Raw genomic sequence first — 16,936 nt, forward strand, 5'->3', positions numbered from 1 at the left:
ACCGGAACCTGGAGTATATCAGGACCGCCAGGCGACTGAACCCAGGCAAGCCCGCTGGTCACTGTTCTTCGGCCGTTTTGACTTCCGTATCACCTACCGCCCCGGGACCGAAAACCAGAGGTCGGATGCCTTGTTCCGGGTGCATGAACATGAAGTCAAACCGAGCTGTCGTATCCACCGGAACCCTCGTACCGGAGTCCACTATCATGGCCCACCCTTACCTGGGACGTGGAGAAGACCGTCCGGGAGGCCCTGGCACGGAGCCCAGATCCCGGACAGGGCCGAAGAATAGACTATACGTCCCACCAGAAGCCAGGGCTGCCGTCCTGGACTTCTGTCACGGCTCCAAGCTCTCCTGCCACCCAGGGGTGCGTAGGACCGTGCAGTGGTCCGGCAGCGCTTCTGGTGGGCGTCCCTGGAGGCTGACGTCCGGGCTTACATCCAGGCCTGCACCACCTGTGCCAGGGGCAAGGGCGGACCACCAAAAGGCACAGGGACTCCTTCAGCCGCTTCCTGTGCCTCATCGCCCCTGGTCCCACATTGGTCTGGATTTTGTCACGGGCCTCCCCGCCGTCCCGGGGCACACCACCATCCTCACGATAGTGGACCGGTTTCTCCAAGGCGGTCCACTTCGTGGCCCTCCCGAGGCTCCCGTCGGCCCAGGAGACAGCGGATCTCCTGGTCCACCATGTCGTACGGTCTGCATGGATACCAACAGACATCGTCTCAGATCGTGGTCCCCAGTTTTCCTCGCAGGTTTGGAAGAGTTTCTGCCGGGAGCTGGGGGCCACCGTGAGCCTCTCGTCTGGGTATCACCCTCAGACCAACGGACAGGCTGAACGGGCTAACCAAGAGCTGGAGCAGGCCCTGCGTTGTACCACATCTGCACACCCGACGGCTTGGAGTGAACACCTGGCCTGGATCGAGTATGCGCATAACAGCCAGGTGTTCCTCTGCCACCGGCCTCTCCCCGTTCGAGGTGTGTCTGGGGTACCAGCCCCCTTTGTTTCCTGTGGTGGAGGGAGAGGTCGGTGTACCCTCGGTCCAGGCCCACCTGCGGAGATGCCGTCGGGTGTGGCGCACCGCCCGTTCAGCCTTGTTGAGGGCCCGGACGAGGGCAAAGTCCCATGCAGACCGTCGACGTCCCCGGCTCCCGCATATCAGCCCGGGCAGGAGGTGTGGCTATCCACATGGGACATACCCCTCCAGGTGCCTTCCCCCAAACTGAAGGACCGATACATTGGGCCCTTCAGGATCCTCAAGGTCCTCAGTCCCGCCGCAGTGAGGCTCCAACTCCCGACCTCACTGCGGATCCATCCGGTATTTCACGTGTCAAGGTTGAAACCACATCACACCTCACCCCTCTGTACACCCGGTCCGGCGCCGCCTCCTGCCCATATCATCGACGGAGAGCCAGCTTGGACAGTACGCCGGCTCCTGGATGTCCGTCGAATGGGCCGGGGTTTCCAATATTTGGTGGACTGGGAGGGGTATGGACCCGAAGAACGCTCCTGGGTGAAGAGGAGCTTCATCCTGGACCCGGCCCTCCTGGCCGATTTTACCGTCGCCACCCGGACAAGCCTGGTCGGGCACCAGGAGGCGCCCGTTGAGGGGGGGGTCCTGTTGTGTGGGCCGCCAGAAGAGGAGGTACTGCTGGCCCACCACCAGAGGGCGCCCTGCCTGAAGAGCGGGCTCAGGCACGAGGGGGCGCTGCCGCCTTACAGGAACAGCCGAGGTGACAGCTGTCACTCATCAACTATGACAGCTGTCACCGATCATCTGCACTTCACGCCGGATAAAAGCAGGATAACACCTCCCCACGTCGCCGAGATATCGTACTTCTTTGGAGGTACTTTCTCTGCCTGCATATTATAATAAGTGATTCAAGAGCTACTTTGTTGCAGCTGTCTACCCAGAGGACCGGCGTGGGCCGCGACTGTTTCGTTCTACTTCCCACCAGATAAGTGGTTACTCAGACCGCTGCACGAGTGTGTGTTAGAGGTGGAGGTGGAATTCCCACCGTTGTTGTTACGGGGTGTACACACACCCACACTTGACTGTCTTTGCTCTTCGCCAGCAGTACCAGATCCAACACGCTGAGACGGTGGCCACCTGGGGGACTCGAGACCTGGCGGCTCCAGTATCCTTCGGGTTCGGTGGCGGTGGAAATCGTGTGGTTCCGGTTCTTCTCCAGACGGACGTCTCCTATCATCGAGCCTGCCCACACGACACCTTTATCCATTGACTTGTATTTATTCTATAATCTGCTGTGTGTGGTTGTGACATTCACAACAGTAAGTGTTCAAATTAACTCCCTCTATTGTCCGTTCATTTGCGCCCCCTGTTGTGGGTCCGTGTCACTACACTTTCCCAACAGGGTGTGGGCTGAAGCAAAGCTTATTAGTGCCCACCCCTGCTAGTACAAGTCCAACAATTCTAATCAGTCATATTTACATAAATACAAATTCACTACTACATGTCGACACACAGACATACACATCAATATACTATTTACTTATAATTATATTTATATAGTACCAGATCACAAGAAAGTCGAATCAAGGCACTTTACCGCCAGTAAGGGACTAACCTTACCAATTGGTAATGTTCCCGTGCCAATCAAAAATGTCGGCTGCTACTGTAGACCATTGGAGGTCTGGGACGGGGTGGAGTTTGAGTGGTTCCTTCTGCTGATGCGGTTTGGTGCTATTGCACACTGCACATGAGAGCAGCGCCTCCGTTATGTCCTTTGACATGTCCGGCCAGAAGATGACACTTCTGGCTCTGCGCTTGGTCACGTCGATACCCGGGTGACCTTTGTGGACAATGCTGATGTATTCTCTGTGCAGGGAACGGGGAATGACTGCTTTGTGGTCTTTCATGATGAACCCGTCATCCACGCTGAGCTCATCCCGGTAAGGAAAGAAAGGAGCGATGGCGGCCTGGAGCTGGCCTTCTCTGGATGGCCGCCCTCTGTGGATGACTGAGTTGAGGGCTTGTAGCACGTCATCTTGTGCTGTATGCCTTTTCCGTTCCTTCAGACGGGCCGTGGAGATGTACCCCACAGTCATGACCTCAAACTCTGTGGTCTCGGATCGGCTCTGTGAGGTCTTTGTGCATGGAGCTCTGGAAAGAGTATCTGCAAGATACACGTGTTGCCCTTTTGTAGACCAGGCTGATGTCGTAGCTCTGCAGGTGTAGTAGCATCCTCTGGAGACGGGCAGGAGCGACGTGGATGGGCTTCTTCATTATGGTGACCAAGGGTTGGTGGTCCGTTTCCACGATGATGGACTTTCCGTGAACATTGTCTCTGAATTGGGTGCAGGCGAAGACAACGGCCAGTAACTCCTTTTCGTTTGGGCATACCGTGTTTCAGTGTCTGTGAGAGCACGTGAAGCCAAGGCTATTGGTCTGCCGTTTTGCATGCACGCAGCACCTAGACCATGGGACGATGCGTCACAGGTGAGTGTGACTGGCTCCTCGACGCTGTAGTATGCCAGGACCGGAGGGCTAGACAGACAGGATTTCAGGCGGTCAAAAGCCTCTTGGTGCTGCTGGAACCAACACCATGCAGTCTCTTTGTGTGTGAGCTGTCTCAGGGGTGCTGTGATCTCACTGAGGTTTCTGAATGTACTTGCCAAGGGAGTTGACCATGCCAAGGAACCGCTGCAGGGATGTGACGTCCGTGGGGACTGGCATTGCGTTGATCGCTGCTGGTTTTCGTGGGGTCTGCTTTGAGGCCTCATGGGTGAATTCGTGTCCCACATCGGACACCTGGTCTAGGCCGGAACTTGCACTTGACAGGATTTAGCCTGAGGTTGACCTCTCTTGCACATTCGAGCACTTTGTGTAGGTTGGCATCGTGCTCAGCAACACTGCATCCTCCGATGATGATGTCATCAACGATGACTGAACATGGGTAGCCCACGAACAGCTGTTCCATTGAGCGCTGAAACACTTCCCTTGCAGAGTTGATGCCAAAGGGCATGCGCAGGAATCTGAAGCACCCAACAGGGTACTGAAGGTGGTCAGCATCGAAGATTTCTTCTTCTTCTTCTCTTCTACGTCAAGGCGTATCTGCAAGAAAGATTTCTTGGCATCCAAAAACCGAGAACACTGTCGCTCCTGACATCTGTGCAGCTACTTCTTCTATGCTGTGCATTGGGTGGTGGGGCCTCTTCAACGCTGTGTTGAGGTCTTTTGGATTGATGCACAGCCTGATCTCATGCTTGTCCTTCTTGTGTGCTACTACCATGGATGAGACCCAGTCGGTTGGCTCTCTGACCGGTGTTATGACACCGATGCACTGCATGCACTCAAGCTCGCCCCTGACTCACATTGCAACAGGGACGCAGTGGGCAGGGCGGACCACAGGCTGTACATTCGGATCCAGCTTCATGGAGTACGTGACAGGAAGTTTTCCCAGCTCGTCGCTGAACAGGTCCTTGTACTGAGCTAGTACCCGTGAGCTGAAGTCAGTGTTGCTTTCCACGCTGACCTGGTGGACATCAGGGCTCATTTTGACGATGCCCATGTCTTGCAACGCCCTAAAACCTGGCAGTGGTTGCACCTCTCTGTCCACCACAAAGAAAGGCAAGGGGTGGTACTGCTCCTTTAAGCGACATGGCAGTGTGACTGTGCCACTAGCCTCGATTCTGGTGCCTCCATAAGTGACAAGGCTGACGGTTTTCCCTTGCTTAATCATTGTTCTCCATTTGTCACTCTTTTGAAGTCTTTAATGACGTTACATTGCATCCTGCTCCCGTGTCAACTTCATTTCAATGCGTTTGTTGTTTATGTCTATAGTGACAAATACCTCATCTTTCTCATTTGTTTCAGAGTTAACACAGTCCACCTGGCTGTCTATCTCGACACCATCCACATAAATGTCTCAATCGTCGCATGTTGATTCAATCCACTTCATTTTGTTCACTGATCGTCTCGTGGCTCTACCTAGCTGGCTGTGTGGTTTAGACTTGCAACACTGTTTGTAATGATTAAGCTTCCTGCAGCCGTGGCACTGCTTTCTGAATGCCGGGCAGTTTTCCCGCCTAGCCGCAGGCTACCTCCACAGTTCGAGCAATTTGTGATGATCTGTGGAGCGGACTGTGGCTGGGTTTGAGGTAAACTGCTTGGGGCTGGCTTAACCACGTCGACACTGGTAGCTGCTGTTGCTAGTGTCTTACTGCTTTCCTCAGTCATTTTGTGAATGTGGGTGATTGAAATGGCTTTGCTAGAGTGAGCTCGCTATCCCTCAACAAGGCTTTCCTTGAAGTGTCACTGGTAACTCTGCAGACGATGTGGTCACAGATTAGCTCATCCGTTATCTCTCCAAGTGACAACAACTTGGCCTTAATCCTACGATCACTAATAAATGATTTGATTGTCTCACCTTGTTTCTGATTTCTTGTGTGAAACTTGTGTCTGTCCATTGTCCTGTGTTTTGTGGGTTGCAGATTTCACCGAACTTTTTTTAGGCACTCCGGATCCTCTCTGGACTCGGCAGGAGTGACAATCCTGAAGCCTTCTTCTCTGTCAGGAACACGCACCTCTGGGCTAGATGAATGAACGCTCCCGCTCGATGGCCTCTGGCCCAGCGATGTTGAGGAGGATGTAAGCCTGGGTCTTGGCTGGCTTGTCGTAGTGCGCTGCGGCAATAAAAATGTCGTACTCCCTTTCAAAAACTCAGCAATTCTCGGCGATGTTCTCGTTGAAGACGAGCGGGTCGGGTCTGCGAAATCCGTCAGCCATTACGGGGAAGAGGAGTGGCTCGTTGTTGTTATTGCAGCTAACTTTAAGCAGAATGTAACAGCAAAAAAAAAAAAAAAAACACTATATACTGTACACGGCAACGACAAAAAAAAAAATACTCGCAGGCGAGAAGGTTGATCCGGCTTCTGACACCATGTGGAAAGTTCACTGTGGGTATGAGTCAGTGATCACGCAAGGTTTACCGTTACTGTAATTTAATCCAACTGAAAATATAGCTGGCGCCAGATACATATAACAGAATAGAGCTGGGAGAGGAGCATTCTGATTGGGCCACGTAATACAAGTACGGTGGCCAGTGGTAAACAACAATGCATAGAATCATTTACGAAATGATCTACAGTAGGTATAAATAATACACAGTCTATTTATTTATTTATACTACAGCATATTATAACAGCAGAAATCAGGTGGATCTGTGGGATGTGTGGTCCACTAATATATCGATCTGAGTTTGATTCCATGAGTGTGTTTTGGACTACCTGCCCCTTGGACAAGTCCCTTTATCTGGATGGTCTCAGTCCACCCAGCATGGCTACCAGCCTTGGCTGTGGCAGTAACCTGTGATGGACTGGCACACTGTCCAGGAGGAGCTGTCGACTCTAATCCACTAATCCGACATTGCAGAACTGCAGTGTAAAAAAATTCTGTTGTTTTTACGGAATATTTCTGGCAGCAGTGGTTACCAGGGAATTCTGTAAAAATTACAGAGAATATGTAAATAGTTTTACATAAAATATGTAAATTTTTAAAGTTTAAAACCTGTAAAAAAAAATTAAAACTGTAATTTTTACGGTCCTTGCCTACCGAATTAGCAAGGCCGTGCTGTTATTAAAACAATTTTTTCTGTAAATGTACACATACAGTCAGTCCCTTCAGCTGCACCCTTGTTTTCACTCAGGGTCACCACACAGATCCATGGTGGGTGTTTCATGTTGATTTGGCATAAGTTTTACCCAGGATGCCCTTCCCAACGCAACATCATGTTACATGGACAAAGGTGACGGGTGGAGTTTGAACCGGGAACTTCCCACACGGAAACCAAATGCATTAACCACTTGGCCACCACCCTTGCTAGCTGGGTCTCTCTTATTACAATGCAAATATATGGAACACATAAGCTACACTGAAAAAAAGAGAATGTTTGAACCAACTTGAAGAAGTGTTACAATTTGTAAAAACCTGAATGAATTAAGTTGTTTGAACTTAAGTTTGTAAGTAGAGTTGATTTAACTTTGAAACCATCCCTTAGTTATGCTGCTATAGACTTAGACTGCTGGGGGGTTCCCATGATGCACTGTTTCTTTCTCTTTTTGCTCTGTATGCACCACTCTGCATTTAATCATTAGTGATTGATCTCTGCTCCCCTCCACAGGCATGTCTTTTTCCTGGTTCTCTCCCTCAGCCCCAACCAGTCCCAGCAGAAGACTGCCCTCCCTGAGCCTGGTTCTGCTGGAGGTTTCTTCCTGTTAAAAGGGAATTTTTCCTTCCCACTGTAGCCAAGTGCTTGCTCACAGGGGGTCGTTTTGACCGTTGGGGTTTTTACATAATTATTGTATGGCCTTGCCTTACAATATAAAGCGCCTTGGGGCAACTGTTTGTTGTGATTTGGCGCTATATAAAAAAATTGATTGATTGATTGATTGATTGAAACTTGTAATTGTAACACTTTTTAAAGTTGGTTCAACAGTCTCTTTTTTTCAGTGTATTACAAAAAAATCAAATTCGTGTCATGTTGTAATTTTAACTGTATTGTACAGTTTTGGTATTATGATTTTTCTGTGTTTAAACTAAAGTAATTGGTAAATTCTATAATGTATATGATTTTAACATATTTGTACTGTTAGATTCACAGTTCAGTTTCATTCCACGTTTTACAATTTATTGCTGTCAATTAACACTACTCCATTGTTTTCTTTTCACAGGTTTTTTATGTTGTGAGTTCACAGGATTTTCCTGTTAATTTCAGACTTTTTTTTACAGTGAAACACCTGCCCAATAGCCCTAAGGGCCTATTTAGGATGTACTTCTATATAAAATAACAACAAAATCTTTCTATCTTACATTTTGAAGCTTTTGTTACTGAAAATGTATTACTGATAGAAAACACAATTATTTCAATATTAAAATGTGTATTTAAAGAAAATCAATGACAATCACTTTCCATGTTTAGAATTCCTTATTATACATGGATATTTTTATTTTTACTTGTACACATCATTTTGTATCATTAGCTTCTCCTTATTAATAAAATGTATTCCTTATTCTGTTTTTAACACTCGTACAAACAGCAGATCAGCCATAAAGGAGGTTTGATTATCTCCAAAGCACACTGTAACTCTTTGGCCACAAGATGGCAATGAAAGTGATTCGATGACTCACTGGATTCTAAACGCACACTTGTACCTCTCAAGGAAGGTAATCGGCTGTATAGTTATCACCTGAGTAGGATTCACTCCGTCCCACAAACTATACAACCTACTACCTCATCTTGCTAGGCTCAACTTCAGGCTTCATTGATTTCGGAGGGTCTCTGTTGTGTCTCTGTTTGCCTTTTCCATGTGTGTTCAGTCTTCGGCGTCAACGCAGATTAACCTGTCTCCTTAGGAAAGACAGTAGACTGTATAGTTATCTCAAATGGGGACACAAACCCCACAACTATTCAATCTACTACCTCAGCCTTAAGAACAGACACGGCTGAAGGTTAAACGTGGAAACATCTCCATCAAGCTGCAAGACAAAACAAGAGAGAAAAGTTGTTTGAAAATTCCAGAAATATTCAGTTTCAGTACAACCATGTGAAATTCTACTCAGTATACTTTACAATGACTTTGTCCATTTCTTCAACAAATATCAATGAATTGATTTTTGCAAAACTTGCTGGGGAACAGGTCAACTACTTTCAGTTTGAGGGGTGAAGTCCAGATTGTAAAGATGTTCCTGCTAAGTGGCTTGGTGGGACTTCTCCTTTGGCTGACCTGGTAGTGCTTTGGTCTTGAGAATGAGAAGTCACTAGACACCAGTGTTCAAATCCAACTACAGCCACAAATGTTGGTCACTTGGACACATTAGTGAATTTCTAAAGGTGAAAGTGGCAAACTCTGGTGCCAGTGCAGAAGTGGCATAACCTAAGGCTGGCTCCAAACTGAGTCAATCCCCAAAGGGCACGCATGTTAAGTCTAACAACAGCAGAAATAGAAATGTTTGCACCCTGACACAATTTTTTTTCTATAAAGTTGCTTTGCCTGTTCATGACAACCTTCTGTAGGTAAATCAGTCATTTCAATTTATTTCATTATATAGCACCAAATCACAACAATGTTGCCTCAAGGCACTTCACACACGTAAGGTCTAACCTTACCAACCCCCAGAGCAAACACACAGGCAACAGTGTTAAGAAAAACTCCCTCTGATGATTTGAGGAAGAAACTTCAAGCAGACCAGACTCAAAGGGGGTGACCCTCTGCTTAGGCCATTCTAACAATTACTAGGTTTTGCAAAGTTTACGAAGCTGAAGAAAGAGAAAACAGGAAATCAAAGAACATAATAATATAAAGAAGATGAGAAGTCCACACAGGCATCAGCACCACAGGCAGGGGGCGTCCACGCCATCAGTGGGCCTGTTCCCGTGACAAGGTGACTTGCCTCTTGCTTTCATCTCACAGTCGATCTGGGCCCTTCAGTTCTGATCCGTCCAAACATCAGTCATTAGTTGAAGCCTTTTAAAGCCATAAAGTTTTGGATAATTATGACATGGCTGTTTTGGGTGACAGCTAGTGTGCTGGATCCAGACAGCCAGTTCCTAGCAGGTCACTAGTTGTGGTCGTGTCTGTTGTGAGCGTTTAAGAACACATACGGTATCTGAGATAATATGGTTGCTGTGTCATTAACAGACCATCTAAGCCATCTGTGCTCCAGTGAGTTAAATCTGAGTGTTATTTTATTTGTATGTTAGCACCATGAGTGCTAGTTTTTAGATAATATCTGTGCTAATTCTTTATTTTATATTAGCTATCAAGTATTTGTGTTATTTGATTAGAAGTTCTGAGAAATATAAGTTAAGTTTTACTTCATCATGTGTCCAAGTTTCAGACACAGGGAGATCTCCCCCTGTTGGTGAGTGCCAGTAACATTAGAAATGTGAGACTAAACCACACCCATTGTTAAAACCCACATTGTATAAAAGTGTTGTACAGCTACTTCGGGGGCCTTTCACAAGATGGACACTGTCTGTGAGGGTCCCAGGCCTGGTTTTTAACGTGACCTTTAATAAACTCAAAATGTGGAATACAATGGTTTGGTTTTTGGTAAGGGGCAGAATTGTGCATAAAAGAATCATAGTTTCCAATACCCGAGCCACTCGTATTTTGAGCCACCCCTTTTAGTCTGCAAAAATAAACGTTAACCAAGGTTACCTAGCTTGTTAGCCTTAGCCAACTTAATAACTTTAAGATAGGTGGGCGTGTGTAGACTTCATTTGACTCATCAGTTCATGTCTGTCCAGTCTGTGGCTGATATAACATTACATGTGCAGTCTGAGGCTGATATAACATTACATATGCAGTCTGTGGTTGATATAACATTACATGTGCAGTCTGTGGCTGATATAACATTACATATGCATGTGGTGGTTGGCTCTCACTGCGGTATTGTATCACTTCCTGTTCCGGAACACAGCGGTGTTTTTCTGTATCTGTTAGCTGTTTAATCTGCGCAGTTAGATTGATCTAGTTAACTAGATAACGATTTGTTTCACAGTGTAATCTTCACGTGCCTTAACTAAAGCACTCCCCTCTGTTGAATCACCTCTAAATTATTTACACATTATTCACTTGTGTGTTTTTAGGAATCCGCTAGCTTAGCGCAGCTACTAGCTCTTAGCCGATTTAGCATGGCGGCTTCTCCTGTTTCTCCCGCACTTTTCTGCTCTGGGTGTGAAATGTTTAGTTATTCCTCGGCCTCCTTTAGCAGTAATGGTACTTGTAATAAGTGTAGCTTATTGTAGCTTTGGAGGCCAGGCTGGGCGAATTGGAGACTCGGCTCCGCACCGTGGAAAATTCTACAGCTAGCCAGGCCCCTGTAGTCGGTGCGGACCAAGGTAGCTTAGCCGCCGTTAGTTCCCTTCCAGCAGATCCCGAGCAGCCGGGAAAGCAGGCCGACTGGGTGACTGTGAGGAGGAAGCGTAGCCCTAAACAGAAGCCCCGTGTACACCGCCAAACCCGTTCACATTCTAACCGTTTTTCCCCACTCGGCAACACACCCACCGAGGACCAAACTCTAGTTATTGGCGACTCTGTTTTGTGAAATGTGAAGTTAGCGACACCAGCAACCATAGTAAATTGTCTTCCGGGGGCCAGAGCAGGAGACATTGAAGGAAATTTGAAACTGCTGGCTAAGGCTAAGCGTAAATTTGGTAAGATTGTAATTCACGTCGGCAGTAATGACACCCGGTTACGCCAATCGGAGGTCACTAAAATTAACATTGAATCGGTGTGTAACTTTGCAAAAACAATGTCGGACTCTGTAGTTTCTCTGGGCCCCTCCCCAATCGGAGCGGGAGTGACATGTTTAGCCGCATGTTCTCCCTGAATTGCTGGCTGTCTGAGTGGTGTCCAAAAAATGAGGTGGGCTTCATAGATAATTGGCAAAGCTTCTGGGGAAAACCTGGTCTTGTTAGGAGAGACGGCATCCATCCCACTTTGGATGGAGCAGCTCTCATTTCTAGAAATCTGGCCAATTTTCTTAAATCCTCCAAATCGTGACAATCCAGGGTTGGGACCAGGAAGCAGAGTTGTAGTCTTACACACCTCTCTGCAGCTTCTCTCCCCCTGCCATCCCCTTATTACCCATCCCCGTAGAGACGGTGCCTGCTCCCAGATTACCAATAACCAGCAAAAATCTATTTAAGCATAAAAATTCAAAAAGAAAAAATAATATAGCACCTTCAACTGCACCACAGACTAAAACAGTTAAATGTGGTCTATTAAACATTAGGTCTCTCTCTTCTAAGTCCCTGTTGGTAAATGATATAATAATTGATCAACATATTGATTTATTCTGCCTTACAGAAACCTGGTTACAGCAGGATGAATATGTTAGTTTAAATGAGTCAACACCCCCCGAGTCACACTAACTGTCAGAATGCTCGTAGCATGGGCCGAGGCGGAGGATTAGCAGCAATCTTCCATTCCAGCTTATTAATTCATCAAAAACCCAGACAGAGCTTTAATTAATTTGAAAGCTTGTCTCTTAGTCTTGTCCATCCAAATTGGAAGTCCCAAAAACCAGTTTTATTTGTTATTATCTATCATCCACCTGGTCGTTACTGTTAGTTTCTCTGTGAATTTCAGACCTTTTGTCTGACTTAGTGCTTAGCTCAGATAAGATAATTATAGTGGGCAATTTTAACATCCACACAGATGCTGAGAATGACAGCCTCAACACTGCATTTAATCTATTATTAGACTCAATTGGCTTGGCTTTCAATCTATCTTTGTTAGTTGTCTATGTACCACAGGCTTTTAAGGTGGCAGTAATTAAGCCATTACTTAAAAAGCCATCACTTGACCCAGCTATCTTAGCTAATTATAGGCCAATCTCCAACCTTCCTTTTCTCTCAAAAATTCTTGAAAGGGTAGTTGTAAAACAGTTAACTGATCATCTGCAGAGGAATGGTCTATTTGAAGAGTTTCAGTCAGGTTTAGAATTCATCATAGTACAGAAACAGCATTAGTGAAGGTTACAAATGATCTTCTTATGGCCTCAGACAGTGGACTCATCTCTGTGCTTGTTCTGTTAGACCTCAGTGCTGCTTTTGATACTGTTGACCATAACATTTTATTACAGAGATTAGAGCATGCCATAGGTATTAAAGGCACTGTGCTGTGGTGGTTTGAATCATATTTATCTAATAGATTACAATTTGTTCATGTAAATGGGGAATCTTCTTCACAGACTAAGGTTAATTATGGAGTTCCACAAGGTTCTGTGTTAGGACCAATTTTATTCACTTTTTACATGTTTCCCTTAGGCAGTATTATTAGACGGCATTGCTTAAATTTTCATTGTTGCGCAGATGATACCCAGCTTTATCTATCCATGAAGCCAGAGGACACACACCAATTAGCTAAACTGCAGGATTGTCTTACAGACATAAAGACATGGATGACCTCTAATTTCCTGCTTTTAAACTCAGATAAAACTGAAGTTATTGTACTTGCTTAAATTCCTAGGGTTTGTAAGAGTAGAATGGGAGGCAGAGCCTTCAGCTTTCAGGCTCCTCTCCTGTGGAACCAGCTCCCAATTCAGATCAGGGAGACAGACACCCTCTCTACTTTTAAGATTAGGCTTAAAACTTTCCTTTTTGCTAAAGCTTATAGTTAGGGCTGGATCAGGTGACCCTGAACCATCCCTTAGTTATGCTGCTATAGACGTAGACTGCTGGGGGGTTCCCATGATGCACTGAGTGTTTCTTTCTGTTTTTGCTCTGCACCACTCTGCATTTAATCATTAGTGATTGATCTCTGCTCCCCTCCACAGCATGTCTTTTTCCTGGTTCTCTCCCTCAGCCCCAACCAGTCCCAGTAGAAGACCTGCCCCTCCCTGAGCCTGGTTCTGCTGGAGGTTTCTTCCTGTTAAAAGGGAGTTTTTCCTTCCCACTGTTGCCAAGTGCTTGCTCACAGGGGGTCGTTTTGACCGTTGGGGTTTTTTCCGTAATTATTGTATGGCCTTGCCGTACAATATAAGCGCCTTGGGGCAACTGTTTGTTGTGATTTGGCGCTATATAATAATATTGATTTGATTTGATTTGATATGCAGTCTGTGGCTGATATTACATATGCAGTCTGCAGCTGATATAACATTACATATGCAGTCTGTGGTTGATATAACATTACATGTACAGTCTGCGGTTGATATAACATTACATATGCAGTCTGTGGCTGATATTACATATGCAGTCTGGCTGATATAACATTACATATGCAGTCTGTGGCTGATATAACATTACATATGCAGTCTGTGGCTGATATAACATTACATGTGTTACATGTATCTATCGTATTAGATACATTACATGTATCTAATAGATTACAATTGGTTCATGTAAATGGGGAATCTTATTCACAGACTAAGGTTAATTATGGAGTTCCACAAGGTTCTGTGCTAGGACCAATTTTAGTCACTTTATACATGCTTCCCTTAGGCAGTATTATTAGACAGCATTGCTTAAATTTTCATTGTTACGCAGATGATACCCAGCTTTATCTGTCCATGAAGCCAGAGGACACACACCATTAGCTAAACTGCAGGATTGTCTTACAGACATAAAGACATGGATGACCTCTAATTTCCTGCTTTAAACTCAGATAAAACTGAAGTTATTGTACTTGGCCCCACAAATCTTAGAAACATGGTGTCTAACCAGATCCTTACTCTGGATGGCATTACCCTGACCTCTAGTAATACTGTGAGAAATCTTGGAGTCATTTTTGATCAAGGATATGTCATTCAATGTGCATATTAAACAAATATGTAGGACTGCTTTTTTGCATTTGCGCAATATCTCTAAATTAGAAAGGTCTTGTCTCAGAGTGATGCTGAAAAAGTAATTCATTGCATTTATTTCCTCTAGGCTGGACTATTGTAATTCATTATTATCAGGTTGCCCTAAAAGTTCCATGAAAAGCCTTCAGTTAATTCAAAATGCTGCAGCTAGAGTACTGACAGGGACTAGAAGGAGCGAGCATATCTCACCCATACTGGCCTCTCTTCATTGGCTTTCTGTTAATTCTAGAATAGAATTTAAAATTCTTCTTCTTACTTATAAGGTTTTGAATAATCAGGTCCCATCTATCTTAGGGACCTCATAGTACCATATCAACCAAATAGAGCACTTCGCTCTCAGACTGCAGGCTTACTGTCTGAGTGGTGTCCAAAAAATGAGGTGGGCTTCATTGATAATTGGCAAGGCTTCTGGGGAAAACCTGGTCTTGTTAGGAGATGACGGCATCCATCCCACTTTAGAGGGAGCAGCTCTCATTTCTAGAAATCTGGCCAATTTTTTGGGATCCTCCAAACTGTGACTGTCTAGCGTTGGGACCAGGAGGCAGAGCTGTGGTCTTATACACCTCTCTGCAGCTTCTCTCCCCCTGCCATCCCCCTATTACCCATCCCCGTAGAGACGGTGCCTGCTCCCAGAACCACCAATAACTAGCAAAAATCTATTTAAGCATAAAAATTCAAAAAGAAAAAATAATATAGCACCTTCAATTGCACCACAGACTAAAACAGTTAAATGTGGTCTATTAAACATTAGGTCTCCTTTCTTCTAAGTCCCTGTTGGTAAATGATATAATAATTGATCAACGTATTGATTTATTCTGCCTAACAGAAACTTGGTTACAGCAGGATGAATATGTTAGTTTAAATGAGTCAACACCCCCGAGTCACACTAACTGTCAGAATGCTCGTAGCACGGGCCGGGGCGGAGGATTAGCAGCAATCTTCCATTCCAGCTTATTAATTAATCAAAAACCTAGACAGAGCTTAATTCATTTGAAAGCTTGTCTCTTAGTCTTGTCCATCCAAATTGGAAGTCCCAAAAAACCAGTTTATTTGTTATTATCTATCGTCCACCTGGTCGTTACTGTGAGTTTCTCTGTGAATTTTCAGGACCTTTTGTCTGACTTAGTGCTTAGCTCAGATAAGATAATTATAGTGGGCGATTTTAACATCCATACAGATGCTGAGAATGACAGCCTCAACACTGCATTTAATCTATTATTAGACTCTATCGGCTTTGCTCAAAAAGTAAATGAGTCCACCCACCACTTTAATCATATCTTAGATCTTGTTCTGACTTATGGTATGGAAATAGAAGACTTAACAGTATTCCCTGAAAACTCCCTTTTGTCTGATCATTTTTTAATAACATTTACATTTACCCTGATGGGACTACCCTGCAGTGGGGAATAAGTTTCATTACACTAGAAGTCTTTCAGAAAGCGCTGTAACTAGGTTTAAGGATATGATTCCTTCTTTATGTTCTCTAATGTCATATACCAACACAGAGCAGAGTAGCTACCTAAACTCTGTAAGGGAGTTAGAGTATCTTGTCAATAGTTTTACATCCTCATTGAAGACAACTTTGGATGCTGTAGCTCCTCTGAAAAAGAGAGCTTTAAATCAGAAGTGTCTGACTCCGTGGTATAAACTCACAAACTCGTAGCTTAAAGCAGATAACCCGTAAGTTGGAGAGGAAATGGCGTCTCACTAATTTAGAAGATCTTCACTTAGCCTGGAAAAAGAGTTGTTGCTCTATAAGAAAGCCCTTCGTGAAGCTAGGACATCTTTCTACTCATCACTAATTGAAGAAAATAAGAACAACCCCAGGTTTCTTTTCAGCACTGTAGCCAGGCTGACAAAGAGTCAGAGCTCTATTGAGCTGAGTATTCCATTAACTTTAACTAGTAATGACTTCATGACTTTCTTTGCTAACAAAATTTTGACTATTAGAGAAAAAATTACTCATAACCATCCCAAAATTGTATCGTTATCTTTGGCTGCTTTCAGTGATGCCGTATTTGGTTAGACTCTTTCTCTCCGATTGTTCTGTCTGAGTTATTTTCATTAGTTACTTCATCCAAACCATCAACATGCTTATTAGACCCCATTCCTGCCAGGCTGCTCAAGGAAGTCTACCATTATTTAATGCTTCAATCTTAAATATGATCAATCTATCTTTGTTAGTTGGATATGTACCACAGGCCTTTAAGGTGGCAGTAATTAACCATTACTTAAAAAGCCATCACTTGACCCAGCTATCTTAGCTAATTATAGGCCAATCTCCAACCTTCCTTTTCTCTCAAAGATTCTTGAGAGGGTAATTGTAAAACAGCTAACTGATCACCTGCAGAGGAATGGTCTATTTGAAGAGTTTCAGTCAGGTTTTAGAATTCATCATAGTACAGAAACAGCATTAGTGAAGGTTACAAATGATCTTCTTATGGCTTCGGACAGTGGACTTATCTCTGTGCTTGTTCTGTTGGACCTCAGTGCTGCTTTGATACTGTTGACCATAAAATTTTATTACAGAGATTAGAGCATGTCATAGGTATTAAAGGCATTGCGCTGCGGTGGTTTGAATCATATTTGTCTAATAGATTAC

At 44.9% G+C, this 16,936-nt stretch overlaps 2 long non-coding RNA genes across 2 annotated transcripts in view; one reads left to right on the forward strand and one right to left on the reverse strand.

Annotated features, from left to right (window-relative positions):
- The first annotated feature begins 6,082 nt into the window (after nucleotides 1–6,082).
- LOC117505916 lies at nucleotides 6,083–7,901 on the forward strand. Its single transcript, XR_004559307.1, has 2 exons — nucleotides 6,083–6,405; nucleotides 7,753–7,901. It is a non-coding gene; the product is annotated as an uncharacterized LOC117505916 (long non-coding RNA).
- A 274-nt stretch (nucleotides 7,902–8,175) lies between these two features.
- The window catches only part of LOC117505913, a 44,869-nt gene continuing 36,108 nt past the window's right edge, over nucleotides 8,176–16,936 (reverse strand). Inside the window, exons 3-4 of the long non-coding RNA XR_004559305.1 lie at nucleotides 8,444–8,499; nucleotides 8,176–8,371 (exon numbers count right to left, since the gene is read on the reverse strand). This is a non-coding gene — a long non-coding RNA (uncharacterized LOC117505913). The remainder of the gene's footprint in view (nucleotides 8,372–8,443; nucleotides 8,500–16,936) is intronic.

Source organism: Thalassophryne amazonica, chromosome 3, assembly GCF_902500255.1.
Source record: "Thalassophryne amazonica chromosome 3, fThaAma1.1, whole genome shotgun sequence".
Lineage (NCBI taxonomy): Eukaryota > Metazoa > Chordata > Actinopteri > Batrachoidiformes > Batrachoididae > Thalassophryne > Thalassophryne amazonica.